We start from the raw sequence: 17,461 nt of genomic DNA, 5'->3' as shown, positions 1-17,461 counted from the left end.
CCCCCCAGAGTTGGAGTTATAGGCAGCTGTGAGCCATCCACCATGGGTGCTAGGAACCATTGTATGCTTTTAACTCTGAGCCACCTCACCAACTCTTATTTATTTTCATTTTAACGTGTTTCCTTTTAGGTGCCTGCATCTACATGCATGTGCATATGAAGAGTCCGAGACAACTTACAGGAATTGGCTCTCCTCTTCCACCATATAGGCCATGGGCCATCAGGTTTGGCAGCAAATACTATTTACCCCCTGAGCCATTATCACCAGCCCTTATTTACTTATTCAGAGAAAAGGTTCCCTGTGTCAGACAGGTCTCAAACTCCATAGACAACTGAAATGTATCGGTCATGTCTCAAACTCCTGCACCTCCCAAGTGCTGGGATTACAGATGATAAATATTTTCTATGCTGATGGGCAGTATGTGTGCCACTTGAAGGGTCTCAGGAGCAGGGCCCAGGAAGACCTGGTAGAAATAAAGCAGAAACTCAGGGCAAAACCCTTGTGTCAGGGACCACAGTGAGAGGCTGAAGATGTCTGTTCACTCCCCTGCTGGGAACAATGAGTTGAGAACGTTACATACACAGGCGTGAGCATTAAATTAGTAATGGAAGTCTCAGGATATCGGCTGGAAAAATACTTCCAAGACAGTAAGCAATAAGATTGGAGGACAGGGTTGTTGATTTGTTTCTTCTGCTAAAAGGGCTTTTCCCTTCCTAAAATTCTTCTCTGGGCTTGGGGAAGAGGTAAACTCCTGACCCAAACCCAGTAAAAGATTCATCATTTTAGGCTCAGAGAAGTAAACACACAAAAGCCAAAGTCTGTTAGTTTAATTTCCTATCACGGGAAGGCGCATTATTCTGCCCACGGTGGAGAAAGAAGGCAGAGGCTGTGACTTAAGTCAATGGTGCAGGAAAGACTGTGTTGGAGGTGGTATGGAGGAAGGAATGAGTTGGACACACTTGAAAAGAACAAAGGCTTCAAGATTGCTAACGGTTACAGCGAGGCCTCGTTAATTGGCCTCCACCAGCTTGTTGTGTGTGCCAGAAGCCAGAGCTGCAACTGAATTGTCCCTTTGCTAAAATAGCTTCCTTTGAGATAAAATGATGTCTTGAAGGCTCCTTCAAAACATGCTTAAATAAAAATTATGATTTTGCAGAATGTTCTCATTTTATAGACTATTCCTTAAGATGTCATTAATTACATTTAATCATACTTAGAAAAAATAATCTCGTGTGTGTGTGTGTGTGTATGTGTGTGTGTGTGTGTGTGTGTATGTGCCTTGTACTGACTTGGGAAGCAGAGGCAGGGGAATTGCTAAGTTTGAGGACAGTTTGGTTTATGTGGTAAGTTTCTGGGCAGCCTAGGCTACAGAGTGAGAGTCTGTTTCAAAAAAGAAAAAATAACAAGTGATTTGGTTAGAAGAGAGAATTCAGTGAGTATTGGAACCAGGACTGATTCTAGCCTGTAGCTACCATTAAGGACTCCTTTTATCCTTCAAGAGCAGATCCCAGTGACCAGCGGTTAACTTGGAGGTAGGGAGGAGGACAGGGATGGGGGAGGATGCAGAAGATCATGATCACAGCAGGAAGACCATGATCCTACTGGGAAGACCAGAGAACAAAGAAACCTTTCAGGCAACACTAAATTATAAACCTGTGGAAAGAGATCAGTGATCAGTGTGAACTCAGGATGCTAATAAAGGCTCCCTGAGTCCATGGACTGTGGGAGGAATCAGGACAGATGAAGGAGGGGAAAGGCCCATGTCTCCAAGCTAAGGACACGTAACACAGGCCACAGCAGGGCACATGGTGGGCTTGAGCAGGCTGGCACATGGCTTTCAACTCTTCAAGAGATTGGAAGTGACTCCCTGCAGCATGGTCAGTGGGACCTGTCAAGGGCAGGAGAGGAGGAAGTAGAGGCTCCTGGCCTTGTCCTGAGTTGCAAGATCTGGGGTTTGGCTGGGGAGAATTATATGTGCCTATCTAGAATAGGGTCATATTATGTCTCCCTGGAAAGCCAGGCTGAAAACACTCGATTTAACTTAGCATCCATAGAGAGCTGTTGCAGAATGGGAAAAGGAAGAAACGGGTTGAAAACTTCAGGAGTTGGTGGTGTGCTGTGTCACGTGAGAAAGTGAAAAGCTCAACCCCCAAAACTAAAGGGCTGCAAGTTTGATGCAAATCAGAGGCCTTTCCAATTGTCCCAGCACATAAAATTCAATTTTATGTGACATCCCAACAGTATAAATCAGGGAGAAATGGTCTTTTTATTAACACGGTTTGCTTACCAGTCTTAAATGTATAACGTGTGTTCATAAGACAGCCAACCAAAACGCTTTAGGGGCTGGCTTAATAAACACAAAAGCTTTAATGCTGAACTGTTGAAAATGGCAATTTTTTAAATTAGTTTTTGCATCTGTGTGTCCAATTTGTTTCTGAAGTTGACTTTGGTTTTACAGTTGCAAGCAAATTCTGCTTCACACAGGTAATACTAGCATCAGGGAATTTTTGTTTTAGTTTGTTTTGCCCTTTGCAAGCTGCCTGAATCTGCATGGCACTCCTCCGTTCAACTAAAGCAGAAGGTACCGCTGCACAGATTACAAATATAAATGGCTGCCCGATGTGGTGGCATGCAGATTCAGGTAGCTTGCAAAGGGCAAAACTACCTAGAACCCCAATCCTCTTTTTGCTTTTTTAAATCTCAAACTGAGTCTCTGTAAGATGCCCAGGTAATCTTTGAAGTCATCCCATGGCCCAGGCAAACACTGAATTTGTGATTCTCCTATCTCGGCCTTCTGAGAAGCTAGCATTCCAGGCTGCCTTCTAGGTTGTAAAGCGTGCTGAGAAGAGGAGGTTAGCACACAGACCATAATGAGCACAGGAGTAGACAGTGTGCCATCCAGGGTTGTCAGAGTGGATGGAGAAGGATGTGGGAGAAGTGAGGCCCGTAGAGGCGCCCAAAGAACTCATAGTGGGGTCCGTGGACACACATAGACAATCGTCTGAGTCTCACACAGTGAGTAGGATGCTGATCCCACCCCCACACAGTGAGCTCTTTGTACCTTGAACGGAAACAGACATCAGGGAAATACTGACCATTTTGGGAAAGCTGACCACATTCGACACTAAGAAAAAAAAAGCAGAACACATGGTCTCACACATGGTCTAACAACAGGAAGGAATATTTTAATTGGGACTGCCCCAGAAAAATCTAGAACATATGGCGACTCTATTTACAAGCCAAGAAAATCCTAATTACAGGAGCTCGGTGAACTCGCCAGCCCTCGGTAGAAAACACAAGCCACTAGCATGCAGATGCTCTAAACTCGTTCCTGCAGCCGGGGGACTTAATGTTCTTTTCTGAAGGTTTCTGTTAATATTTTCAGAGGAAAGGTCAGCGCTGGGACAACAAAAGACAAGTGGGAGAAATTCTATTCACATTTCCTAAACGACATGCTTTAGCGTTCTCTCAATCACGTCATCTAATTCCTGCGCTAGGCAGGGTATAAATCCTAAGTGCAAAACTGTTTCTTCCACCTTGGGTAATAAAATAAAATCCAATTTAAAGTTCCCTTCCCTTGAAAGGGATGGGGCCATCCTTACTCTGTGGATGTCCCAGGCTCATGAGCGAGGTCTTCGTCTTAACAATGCATTTCGGCTGCCAAGATTGCTCGCCGCTCTTCCGCCCTTTGCGTCCCCGCTGTCTCGCTGGCTTTCTCATTAGCAGCTCGCTGTCTGACATGAAGCTACAATACAAAAACACACACCAGAAGCTTCCTTAGCCCGTGTTGCAATTTAATAATCTTAGCAATTACTGGGAGATAAGCACTTGGAAAGCTTCAAGTCACACGGTGACAGGTGGAAAAACCTTTCATTTCACCTTGCTGCTCATGCCGGGCAGGGCCAGGGTGCGGGCACACTGGCCAGCTCCCCCTCAGTATTATCAAGGAAGTCATAGCTTTCCTTTTTGAGGTCAGGGAATGTATTGGAGACAATGATGTGGGGAGGAGGCTGGAGGACAAGAGAGCTGCACATTCCATAGTCCTCTTTACTTCTTAATCAGAATGGTATACTCATTTTACACACAAGCACACATGCACATATACACATACACACTGATAAAGAAAAAACGTATTTTTAGTTTGATTTTTTTTTTTTGAAACAAGTTTTTTCTATGTAGCCCTGGCTGTCTTGGACCTCACAGTGTAGCCCAGGCTGACCTCAAACTTGTGGTAATCCTCCTGCCTCTGCAATCCCAAGTGTTGAGATTGCACGAGTATAGCACTAGGCTTGGCTGTTTTAACCAGCTACAGTTACTAATAGAAAACAAACAAACAAAATAAGAACTTCTGCCAGGTGGTAGTAGCCCACATCTTTAACCTCAGCACTCAGGAGGCAGAGGCAGGAGGATCTCTGTGAGTTCCAAAACAGCCAACATTACTTAGTGAGACTCTGTCTCAGAAAAAACAAACAAGCAAGCAAGCAAACAACCCCACAAAACAACAACAACAACAACAATAAAAAAAACCCAGGAATTTCCATGTGTATATTGACGAAAAAGGATTCTTTTATTTGTGTGTGTCTGTGTGTGTGTGTATAACCCAAGCCAGACTCAAACTTGATATTCCTGCTTCAGCTGAGCTACAGACAAGTGCCATCATACCTAGTAAAGAAAGGTTTTACACGCACTGAAACTGTGAGAACAAAGCATACCCGGTCTCCTAAAGAGGGAAGTCCACTTGCTGCAGCGTGGTGAACTCCGGCAACAGGCAAATTCAGAGAACCAGACACACTAGGGCAGACGCAGGATCACCTCACGAAACCGTAACGCCTACACAGCCAAACCCTCAAAAGCACAGAGAAGGCTCATTGCTGGGCTTGTTGGGAGAGAACAGAGAGCCGTTTGATGGTCCAGGGTTTTAGTTCTGAAGATGAAAGGGGTAATGGCTTCACAACACTCTCGGTGTCCAGGGAACACTCGAACATGGTTAAATGGTAACTTGATGTTGTGTTTATTTCTCCTCAACACCCCCCCCATACAATATGTTTATTAATTATTTGGGAAATTCATAAAATGCACCCTGATCACACTTGCTTCCCATTTCTCCCAGGACTTGCACCCTCCCCTGGCCCCCCGAATCCACCAAGTCCAATCTGTGTTACCCATATACTCATTGGAGCCTGGCTTAAAGTCTCAGTGGCCAGTCCCTTAAAGAAAACAGAGTCATTTCCCATCCATCTCCACCAGAAGCCATCAACTGTGAGAGCGACAATCAGCATCTTTATCACAGCTTTTAAGGAATCTCTTCAATGGCTTCTTGTGTAGACTGTTGCTTTCTGGGGGGGAAGGGTTGTCACAGAAACCTTCCGTGTCTCTCATTTCCAGGTGAGTTCCTTGCCCATGGCAGCTGGTGGTAGCACAGATTGTGGACTTCAACATAGTTTCCTGCGGCAGCTGAGCTCCTGGGCATCAGTGAGCCTAGTCTCCTGCGGTGACGGAAGATCATGGACTTCAATATGGTCGCAGGCAGCAACAGTGAACTCACACACCAACATGACCTCGGGGCAGCAGCTTTGACCACGGAAAACTTTCCAGGAGACTTAATCCAGAAAATGAACCAGTTTTTGCCTCAAATCTCTTGTTGTTGTTCAAGAGTCAGGGTGATGGGGGCGGGGATTGGGCAGCACATCGGAGAAGGGACCTGGACCACCTGTATACCAACAAGCTGCTGTATACCATCCTGTGCTCAGTGTCAATCACGCTACCCTCGGGGTCAGCCGCCCTGCCCTCCGTCTCAGCTGCCCAGCTGGTACCCAGGCACAGCCATCATATTAGTAGAATAAGCAGACAATTAAGTGGCAGCAGCAGCCCAGTGGGAGGCTACAGGGTGTGGTAAACCCCATGGTGGCCCGAGCCTCCCAGCAGCCTGAGGACTGGTCCTACTCAGCAACAACATGCTCCTTTGTCTGCCATAGCCGCGCTCTCACACCCGTTTTGGCTGCTGCGACTCTAGTTCCACTTCTTTCTTCCATGCACGCCTCTCCTTGCCACCATCTGTACAGTATTGTGGGCTCCAACATCTTCCACTTTTGGCTAAGGGTCCCTGTGTGTGGATAAAAGCTTGGTCCCTGCCCACAGACACAGATTTAATGTTGACCCTTTGCTCAGCACTCAAGCAGAGGTGGCCACAGTTAGGTGACAATGACTTTCCTGGTATATGGACAATAAAATAGCAATACACTTTAATAGGCTTTTTGGTAATAACACTAGCTAAAATCTTAAGGGTTTATTGCATACTGTTTGGCTAGCTCTAGACATGAAGAACTACCTCCAGAGCCCGGGCCCTTGATCATTGATCATTTGCGCTTTTCATTGTGTGTCCAGTGATTACATGAAATTCTGTCTCTTTCTAGAAGGGATGCAGAATACACTGTATTTAGGAATGTAATTGAAAATCATTTCCAACTGTGATCTATCCAGAAACAAGAAATCATAGTGGACCAGAGAGATAGGTCAGCAGATGGAGGCCTTGATAACCCAACTGATTCTTGGATGCCACAGGTGGAAAGAGAGAATCAGTCCCTGCAGGCCGCCTTCTGACATCAACATACGGACACACATGCACATCCCCACACATGCACAAATAAATAAATGTCATGGTTCTTAAGCTTTTTAAGACATTTATATTTATGTGCATATGTGGACCTGTTTAAGTTCAGGTGTGTGTAGATACCTGTGGAGGCCGGAAGAGGAAGTAGCTTCCCCTGGAAATAGAGTTATAAGCAATGGTGAGCCACAGGCTGTGGGATGCCGAGAACCAAAGCCAGGTTCTCCGTGACAGTAACATGCATTCTTAGCTGCTCAGCCATCTTTCCAGCACAGATAAATACAACTTTAAAAATTAAAAAGATAAAGTCTTTGCGATAGCGTTCTGAGATTTCATAGGTGCTATAACCAGTCTGGAGAGGGTAATTATTATCCTCAGTGAATGGCCAGGAAGTGGTTGACTGTCAGTCACAGCCTTTGGCCCCCGTGAGTGTGCTTGACAACGTGAGTTCAAAGGCAGGTTTTCAGAAGACCAAGGGAAGCAGGGTGTCACTGCTTTTAGTGAGTTGCTTTGCTTGAGCCTTCTCTTATTCTTCTTTCCGAGGTTCTATCTTATTTTTTATGAGTGTGAGTGTTTTGCCTAAATGCATGTCCGTGCACTACATGCATACAGGGTGGAAGAGGAGGACATCAGATCCCCCACAGCCGCCATGTGGGTGTCAGAAACTGAACCCGGTTTCCTGAAAGAGCAGCTAGTGCTCTTAGCTTCTCCGCCATCTCTCCAGCCCGTTCCTTCATTTCTCCAGGACACAACTATTGAGCATGCACCATGTTCCAGAGAGCTGAGAACTGATGACACTCACTGACACCAAAATAAGCACAAACGGAATGGGAAACTATTACAAGAAGCTCGCTCTGGTCACTAACAAGAAGGACTCACCATTTACACACTGTGGGAACCATCTTCATTTTCACTGGTATAGCATATAAGTTGATGGGGTAGTAGGAAAAACAAAAGAAATCGTGGGAGTTACTTGGGACACAAGAAGACTGAAAAGCCTCTCTAGTCTACTGTAGATAAACACAACCAGTAAAGCTAGTGCATGGGTAGAGGGAAGGAACTGGAGAAGAGGGAATGTAAAAACAATATCGTAAGCAATGATAGGACAATCTGCAGCAGACAAGAACACGAGAACAGTTATCTTTCTGTTCTAGCTCGTGACTTTTTAAAAGATACGTGGATAAAACGGTACATTTTCCAAGCAGCAATTCGTAAGGATAGGGAAATGTCAGATGAAAGGTAAATATCAGGGCCAAACCAGAGGAGCCCAAACTATAAGACCCTAGAGGTTTGAAGTTGATGTATTTTAGTAAAGGAAGGCTAGCAAAGGGGAGGAGTAAGAGGGTGGGACATTGGGAAGGGCCACAGGGCCTTGATGAGGGAACAAAGCAAATACAAAGAGCAGAAGCAGCAGCCAGTAGTACCGAGCTGGCTCTAGCATGGGAGTGATTCTCCTACAGGGACTGTTCACCCAACCGTTAGACCCTAGCTGCTAGAGGAAGCCAAGGGATAGGAATATTTACGAGCTAATGGAGAAACACAAATCACCTCTCAAACATACACAATTTTTAAATTTGCTAGTCACAGAAAAGAGAATCCCCAAGTAAGAGGCCAAATGTTTGCCTTCTCAGAGTTTCACCCACAGAGAGCAATAAGCTGTCAACACTCGGTGCTGATGTTGAACTAGACCTTGGTAATGAGCGAGAGCCAAGTCTGGAGACAACACACATGGAGAAGGGGTAAGAAAGAAAGACCGTCGAGACAGAAAGTCCCAAGGAGTCCGAATCAGCAGCTGCCCGATACTGCAGCCATTGCTGCACACACCAGCAGCTGCTGGGGGTCCCTGGGGCTCACCCATCTCATTCTCACCATCTGTGATGGTGAATACTGATCATCAACGTGACAGGATCTAGTATCACCTAGGAGACAAGCTCTGGGCAAGTCTGTGAGGGAGCTCATTGAAGAAAGGAGGTTCCGTCCAGGATGTGTGTGGTACCAGTCCACCGGCTGCGGTCCTAGACTACATACTGAGTACCAGCACTTGCCTCTCTTAGTTTCCTGACTGTAGAGCCAATGTGACCAGCTACCTCAAGCTCTTGGTAGCAGGATTTCCTTCCCATGATAGAATGTGTCTTAAACATGACCCCAAATCAACCGACCTTCCCTCCCTCCCTTACTTTTGTCAGGGACTTCCTTGCAGTCATAGAGAAGCAGCTAACACACCAAGGAGCTGGTGAAGCTGCTTCCAGAACCCAGGCCCTCGATCACTAGGCTTTTCTTTTGCATTTTAAGCAATTGTGCAAAATTCTCTCTCTTCTTTGAATGGAAGAGGAACAAGGTGTACACATGAATGCAGTCTAAAAATATTTTGCAGGTGTGATCTATTCAGCCCCAAGAACCTGTCTTATTTCTGAAACTGTGTTTCTAGCCTGTTACGTGCGATGAAGGATTTGAGACTAGAACGAGAGGCTTACAGGGAGCAGACAGTGCGTGCAGTGAGACTCTATGATAGCATAAACCAGTTTTCTCCTGGAGTGAGATACACACAGCTCAGTGTTAAGAGTTTGGGACTCTAGATTCAGCCACAGAACCAAAAGGAAAGGAAAAAGAGATTCTCTGGGACTAGCAAGACGGCTCAGCGGGTAGAGGCACTTACTGTCAAGACTGATGGCCTGAGTTCAATCCCTGGGACTGACGCAAGGCAAGCTGTCTTCTGACTGCCGCACGTGCTTGGGCACACACACAAACACACTACATAAATAAATCCATGTAACAAAAAATAATCTTTTGATTATCCTCAACTTTGAATATTATTAAAAACACATCTCAGAAATGTTATTATCCTCGGCAGAATTTATGCCCCAGACCTTGTTTGTTTACAGCCCCAGGGACTTGGACGCAGCCAAGCCCTTCTGGGGAATCAGAGCAGCCTCATATGGAAACTCAGCAGGTACCGATTCACACCCGATCTCTCTCTCATCCCTGAAAGATAGAGAATGACTTTGTAATAGCAGGCCTCAGAGAATAAACACTCATTCTCCGACACCCTAAAGATAAAATTTGCATGTCAGTTATACTTCCTCATAACACGATGAAAATTTGTTCGATGTCTGTGCATTTGCTAAAGAAGGAACTTAGAAACACTGGAACACACTCTGAGAAGGGAAACAGGTCAGCAAGTGTCAGAGCTGATTAAGCACACCACTTCCCTAGAAACAACCAGGGCCGCTGAGATCGGGGCGCGCTTAGCTCTCTGGCTCTGTGCAGCAAGCCCTTCTTCCTCTTGGTTGCTTATTTAACTGTTCGATAGTGTGGGCTGAGTGATAGTACCCTAAGATTCCAAAGTTGAAATCCCAATCTCCTGGTGCCTTGGAACAGGATTGTATTGTATTCTACAGAGGTAATTAAATTAAAATTGGGTCATTAAGGTTGACTAATCCAGTGTGACTGGTGTCTTTAAGGACCCAGCCCTAGCCAGGCAGAGACGACAGGAGATCATAAATTCGAGGTCAGCCTGGAATACAGAGTGAGAGTCCTGTCTCACACTAAACAGAGGCAAACAAGGACTTTTGGCTCCTGACACAGAGGGGAGATGAGAAGAAAAGGGCCAGTGTGTGCAAGCCTGGAAGAGAAGCCTCGGGAGAAACCAACCTGGAACCTTTGATCTGGACTTCAGCCTCCAGCCAGTTGTGTTGTTTGCAGCCTCCCGGGGAGAGACGTTTTGTAGGCGGGGCCCTGGCCTTACCCCTTCCACTGAGTTCTCAGAACCTGCATTCTGCAGCTCCGGTGCACAGCAGAAGCTCACCAAGACTGCTGAGCGAAGAGCTGCCCGGAGCTGGATGTTTGTGCTTGTCTCCTGGACTACAAAGATTTAAACGTTATCAAAAAGTGTTCAAAGGGGACATTTCTTCCTTTACTAGAAGATAGCTTCAAGCTTGGAGTTTTAGGAATACATGTGATTGTTTTGTCTGTGTATGTCTCTGGGATTGTGTGTGTACACAGGTTGGATATCTTCCTCCATGATTCTCTCAATTCCTCGGAGGCAGGGTCAAAATTTAAAGTAAATTCTAGATGGCAGTGTTTTCAAAATGACTATTTTTTCCCTTTTTTATATTGTTTATTTTTTCCCATCGCTAATGAGCATTATTTAGAAAATCTATGGGGGCTCATGTTTTCTGAGCTATGCTGGACACCAGCAAGCCCCAAGAATTCCCCATCTCTGCCCTCTTGGGTCTGGGGATATAGTCATTTGGGGCATGCTCAGCTTGTTATAAGGCTGCTGCAATGCAGACTCCAGTCCTCAAGATGCCACAGAAGGGCTCTTAATAACCACAGAGTCATCCTTCCAGCCCCACAGTTGTTTTTTTTTAAATAATGTCACCCATTGTTTAAAAAAAAACTATAGGAAAAAATTAATCACTAAAACCCTACCAGCTCTATATTTACTTTAAATTGTGACAGTTGATAGTCTTTACACACATAGAACATATTTTAATATAGAAATAATACTGGCTCATTTACCATTTTGGAACATTTTTTCCACATCATGAAAAATTCTTCACAAGCATTTTCTAAAAAAGATTTTTTTTTTTACTTGTGTGCCTCTGTGTATCTTGTGAAAGTGTGGTCCAAGTGTGTGGGTGCCTATGGAGACAAGAGGAAGGCATTGGACCCTCTGGGTGGAGTGACAGGCAGTTGTGAACCAGCCGATGTGGGTGCTGGGAGCCGAACTCAGGTCCTCTGGAAGAGAAGGGTTCACTCTTAACTGCTGAGCCACCTCTCCGTCCCCTTCATGAATTTCTTAAACAGCTATAAAAGTTATATGTGCCTTTCATAATGGAAATTTTTAAGATTAGCATTTCATGTTTCTAGCTTGTCTCTGTGTCTGTTGTGGCGTATCGAGTGAGAGGGGGAGAGAGAGAGAAAGAGAGAGGAGAAAGAGAGAGAGAAGGCATGTAAGTGTGATGTGCATGGATGTGTAAATGTGAGCACACCCTCCACGTGCACACGTGGAAACCAGCGATCAACATCAGAGGCCTCTATGGCTTGGGACAGGGTCTGTCTGTCAATCATCCTGGAGCTCACAGTTTTGGCTAGACTGAGTGGACAGCCAGCCTCCTAGAACTTGCCTGTCTCTGTTCTCTAATTGATAGGCGTCATAGCTACAGCGGAGCTTAACTTTTTATAGGGCGCTGGGGCCTAGACTCAGCTCCTGATATTGGCATGGCAAGCACTTCCCTGACAGAGACCTCCCTCTAACTCACACGCCTAGCTACTCCTAGCATGATTAACACTATAGTAAGCATCTTTGGTGACAGAGCCTGTAAAAAAGATTTAGTTTTATGTTATATGTATGAGTATGCTCGCCTGCATATATGTATGGGCACATGTACTTGCCTGGTGCCCACAGAGTTCAGTACAGGGCATTGAACCCTCTGGAACTAGAGTTACTGTTGGGAGCAGTGAGCAGGATCCCCAGATCCTGAATTTCTTGTAAACAACTTGTTTTCCCCTGATCTGAGTACCTACAGCTGCTCTGAGCACGGGACCCTCAAGAGTTCCTGATGGCAGGAGAGTGGTTTCTGGTGCGTTTGGCTAGGGCGTGGCTATCTCTATATAAGCTGCCCCTGATCACAATAAAGGGGACATTCTTGGGCCATTCTGGCTTCAAGGATGACCCATGTCTCTCTCTGTCTGTGAGTCTTTGTGTGTTGCAACCTCCAGCCCCTTGCCCGGCTTGCGAACGGAACGGAATGGCGGCATAGAGAGCGCAGATGGGCGTGATGCGCCGCAGTTACAGAGAGTTGTTAGCCACCATGTTGGTGCTGGGAATCGAGGTCTAGTCCCCTACAAGAACACAAATGTTCTTAACCGATTAGCCATCTCTTCAGTCCTGGCACAAAAGCTCGTATTTATCCTTCTAACGCCTATCCTGGGGAGGGAGAGTCAGTTTTCTTCCAGGATCACTCCAGTGGGTGATCCTCCACTCAAGGAGTAAATGGGAAGTATAAACTGGACACAGGGTCACTGAAAGCAATTGATTAATCAATTAATCAATCAATAAAAAGACATGAAGCGGGAGGAAGTTGGGGTTAGACCTAGGAGGAGCTGGGGGAGAGGGGATAAATACAATCAAAATACAGTCTATGAAATTCTCAAAGAATTAAACTATATTAAAAACGCCATCCTATCACAATTATGAAAAAGATAAGCCATGGTAAGACTTTAATACATAAACTTTCTATTGCTTTTTGAAAAACTTAAACCACTTTCTAGCTAATCCACAAAATCCTTCATTCCACTTTATCCTTAAGCACTGCTTTTACAAGCCTTGCTAATTTGATAAAATGAAATGGGATCTGTGACATTTTAATTTATTAATACATTCTTTGAAATTAATGATGCCTTCCACTTCTCCCCTATTTACAACTTTTCTTTTAAGAGGGGGGCGTCTCTAAACTTGCATAATGGTTCATATATGTCATCCCAGTATTGGGGAGGCTGAGGCAGATACAGGCAAGCAGGCCAAACTGGGACTGCACAGTGAGTTCTAGGCCAGCTTGGCTATGGAGCAGCACTTTGTCTCAAACAAAGAGGGACAAAAAAAGAGAATATAAGAGGGAAGGAGGAAGCGGGAGGGAGAGAAAGTAGGGAAGAGGAAAGGACAGGGGGCAGATGGAGGAGGCTCTTTCTCAAAGCATGGGGTAAAGCCATGGTACTGCCTGGCCTTTAGCCACGGCCTTGATTCCCCAGTCAAGGAGACGGCACATTCTAGCGTCGTCTCAAATCTTATCATCACGGGCTGACAAACAATAACACAATTTTCACTGTTCAGAACAGACAAAGAAATCTGTTCCAATTATTTTCCTCCTACTCACAAAATGTTGATCCATCAGATGTGTGTGAATATATTTAATTTAGCTATCTAAGTCTGAAATCAGCTTTCCTTGCAGAATGAAAAGAAAGTTTTCATTGAATCTGGGGAGGAAAGGGGTGGGAGCTAGAACTTTTAGAAAGAAAACAGATAGCACTCTTTATTTCCAACGTAATTTTAGCTCAAATGCGTTCATTTCCCAGGTGCATTTCTTACATTCAGGACACAGAGAAAACTTAAAAATGCAAATGTTTCCCAGGTGACTTGTTCTCAAATTCAGAGGCACGGCACGCAAAACACTGCCTCTTGAGCAGACCTTGGAGGTCTTGAGTAAACCCCGCTCTGATCAGACCTGGACATTTTCAATGGAAACGTTTTTAAATGGCCGTTTGTGACAGCGGGCTCAGTTTTCAGGGGAGAATCCTCTCAGAGTCGCTGGCACGGGCAGAACACTGGTGGTGCTGAGCTGGGGTGGGGGTAGACCGCGGAAGGATCCATAGCTCCGAATCCTGTCAGGTGCTTCCCTTCCTCACCCAGCCTTGGTTCTCTTCCTTCTGTTCCCAGGGCAATAGGTGTCTCTCAGCCAGCCAAAGCTGACTTGGCCCTTCCCTGCTGCCTCTCTCTCCTTGCTCCCACACATGCCGTGGCTCTCCCCTCTCCCACGTCATCCCCCCTCTCCATCTGCCCTACACACTAAAAATATGTCCAATTTCTCCTTCCCGAAAAGAAAACCTTGTCTTTTAGACTTCCCTTGTAAATGTTACCCATGTGCCCCCTTTTCAAACTCCCTGACACGGACACTGGGATTTTTCTTTTTTTCACTTTCCTCATCCATCAAGGTAACTGCTGGTCTCCCTCTACCCGTCTCCACATAAGGCTGGCTAGCCTTGAACTTCTTAGGATTGAGTTCCTTGTATATTCTGTATGGCTTCTTTATGCATTATTGATTATCATTATTATTATTATCGATAGCAGTCATTTTATTGTGGTAGCACATATCAGAGGAAGCTGCGATAATGAGGGGCTCAGTTAGCAAAGCACTTGCTGTATGATCCTGAGGGCCCGAGTTCAATTCCCTACACCCACGTTAAAAAGGCAGGCATGCTCCTCTGATCACGACACTGGGAGACACCAGGAAACAGAGAAGGGACTCCTGGCACTCTGGCTGGTAAGTCTAGCTTTAACTGTGAGAGACCCTGCCTCAAAACCGAGCCGAAGAGGCCTTTTCAATAGCTTGGCAGGAGGGTAAGGCCACTTACTACCAAGTCTGACCACCTGGGCATGGTCCCCAAGATCAAAAGGTAGGAGGAGAAACACACTCCTGAAATTGTCCTTCGACCACCACATATGCACCCAAGCAGTGTGTGTGTGTGTGTGTGTGTGTGTGTGTGTGTGTGTGTAAAAACACACAAGTAAATAAAGAACTGAGGGAAAAGGCACACTATGTTGACCTCTGGCTTCCGCACTCACTCACACTCATACAAATATATATAAACAACAACAAGAAGCAAAATGCAAACACGCATACACAACACAGACAAGTCCACTTTAGCTTTTGTAAGTACACCTTTCAGCAGCGCTGAAACTGCCCACGCGGGACTGGCTGTGTGGGCATGTGCACACTTTTAATCTCTGCACTTGGGAGGCAGAAGCAGGCAGATCTCTGTGAGTTTGAGGCCAGCCTGGTCTATATACTGAGCTCCAGACCAGCTAAGGTTGCAGAGGGAAACCCGTCTCAAAAACAATAACAAAAAAGTGGTCCAAATGGTTGAGCATCCATGGCTACCATCTATTCCAGAACTTACTTGTCTTCTCCAGCAAGAAGCTCTGCCCACCACACAGTGAGTCCACGGTTCTTCCTACCTCTCGCCCCGTACCATCCGTTCCACTTTCTGTCTCTGAGCTGCCTTTCCTAGGGACCAAGTAATACCTGCTGCTTCCTCTCTGACTTGTGTCACTTCACCTCACGCTGTTTTTAAGACTTACTCCTGTCATAGCATCGATCAGAATTATCTTTTTTCCGGACTGAATGGGTTTTCTTTGTACAGACTATATTTTGGGATGTTTACACATTCATTAAAGGCTATGGGGGAGAAAGAAAAGACTGTCACGCTTTTTGTTAGTGTGGATTCATTGTCCAGAGTCATAGTTTTCATTCGATCTTTCATATTTTCGGTCTAGTGTACTATATACTCCAAGCATGCTTATCCCCAACCCTCTCCTTTCTCTTCTCTTCTTTTCCTGGCGGTTCTCCCCACTGTCCAGATGCCTTTCATGTCACGTGTATAAACACACAGGATCCATGAGGGAGAAGGGAGCGCAGGTAATATTTGCCATTCTGGCTTCTTTTCCTTAAGATGCTCCAATGGCGCCCATGTTCCTGTGACCATTCCTCTTCATGGCTGAGCACTTCTCCACTGTGGAGAGATACTGCATTTTCTTTATTCTTCATTTGTTGACAGGCCCTTGGGCTTTTTCCAAAACTTGGCTCTTGCGAACCGTCTCCCCAAAAGCATGGACATGCAGGTGTCTCTGTAGTTTTCCACCTTAGACATCTCTGAGCGTGTCCACAAGGGTGGTGCAGCTGGATCTTACGGTAATCCTATTTCATTTAGGTTTTTGAATTGTTTGAGAAACCTCCATACTGATTTTCATAATGGCTGCACCAATTTACATACTGACTGGCCTTGTGTAAGTGTGCCTTTCCTGGCTGTCCACATCCTCACCAGAATCTTTTTTTCTTTAATAATTCTGACTGAGACGAGATGAAATCTTGATGTTTTTGTGTGTGTGCATGTGTGTGTAGGCACACGCGCGCACATATGCATACACAGAATCATGCAAGTGACCTCTGACGCCAGAAGAGAGCCTCGAATCCCCTGGAGATGGAGTTACAGGCAGTTGTGAGTGGCTTGGTGTGGATGCTGACTGCCAGACTCTGCAAGAGCAGCCTGCACTCCCAACTGCTGAGCCATCTCCGCAGCCCCTCCATGTGGTTCTGATTTGCACTTCCCTAGTTTCTGAGGCTCACAAAGCGCGCAGTGGCCATCAGGACCATTTTTAAGCAGGCTGTGTAAACAGCAGCTTTAGGTCCACAGTAAAGCTGAGCAGAGGAAGCTGAGATCTCCCAGATGCCCCCACAAACCTCCCCGACTGTCACAGCCCTGCGCCACAGAGGCACATTTGTTAGGCAAACAAAGCAAGTTTGGGAGCCTGCTGCAGGAGCTGTCTCAGTCAGAGGTGCCCCAGGAGCCCTGTTTAGCAGTGACATCAACATCAGTAAGTCACCATCACACAGGCTCAAGGCTTTGCTTTATGTTTAACATCCGTACGCTACATTGTAGGGGTTTTGATAAATGAATAGTGATAGAAATCCTCCATTACTTTCCATAGAGTGCTCTCATTGGCCCCTCTGCCCAGACCCCCGAACATCACTGAATTGTTTATTGTCTCTGTCCTCCTCCGCTGCCCCAGGATGTCATATAACTGTAATAGCCTAGGAGGTAACTTTCACGTTAGCTTCATTTACTTAGTAATTTGTGTCTATGGTTTTTTTTATGGCTCGGTAGCTATCTTTTAGTGCTGAATAATATCCCATCGTGCGGATGACCTGCAGTGTGTTTACTAGTCCCCCACTAAAGGACGTTTTGATTAATGCCAAGTTTTGTCGACGGAGGAGAAAGCTGCCATCAACATACACGCGTATATTCTTGTGAAGATATGTTGTTTTAACTCTTCTGATTAAATACCAAGAGCTATAATTATTTAATTGTATAGTAAGAATTTTTTTTTTTTTTTAGCTTTGTAAGACATAGCTAAACTATGTTCCAAGGTGGTGGGACTATTCTGTTAGAAAGAGCACATGGTTCCTTTTGTTTGTTTGTTTTTGTTTTCCAGTGCCATGTATTCAACTCAGAGCCTTGTGCAAGCTAAGCAACACTCTACCACTGAGTCTCTCTCTCTCTTTCTCCTCTCTCTCT

General features: G+C 45.5%; 1 long non-coding RNA gene across 1 annotated transcript in view; it reads right to left on the bottom strand.

Annotated features, from left to right (window-relative positions):
• The window catches only part of LOC113457034, a 55,743-nt gene extending 52,004 nt beyond the window's left edge, over window positions 1-3,739 (bottom strand). Inside the window, exon 1 of the long non-coding RNA XR_003377691.1 lies at window positions 3,603-3,739. This is a non-coding gene — a long non-coding RNA (uncharacterized LOC113457034). The remainder of the gene's footprint in view (window positions 1-3,602) is intronic.
• Between the last annotated feature and the right edge of the window lie 13,722 nt (window positions 3,740-17,461).

Source organism: Microtus ochrogaster, chromosome 17 (genome assembly GCF_000317375.1).
Source record: "Microtus ochrogaster isolate Prairie Vole_2 chromosome 17, MicOch1.0, whole genome shotgun sequence".
NCBI lineage: Eukaryota > Metazoa > Chordata > Mammalia > Rodentia > Cricetidae > Microtus > Microtus ochrogaster.
This window is presented reverse-complemented; position numbering and strand designations above follow the sequence as displayed.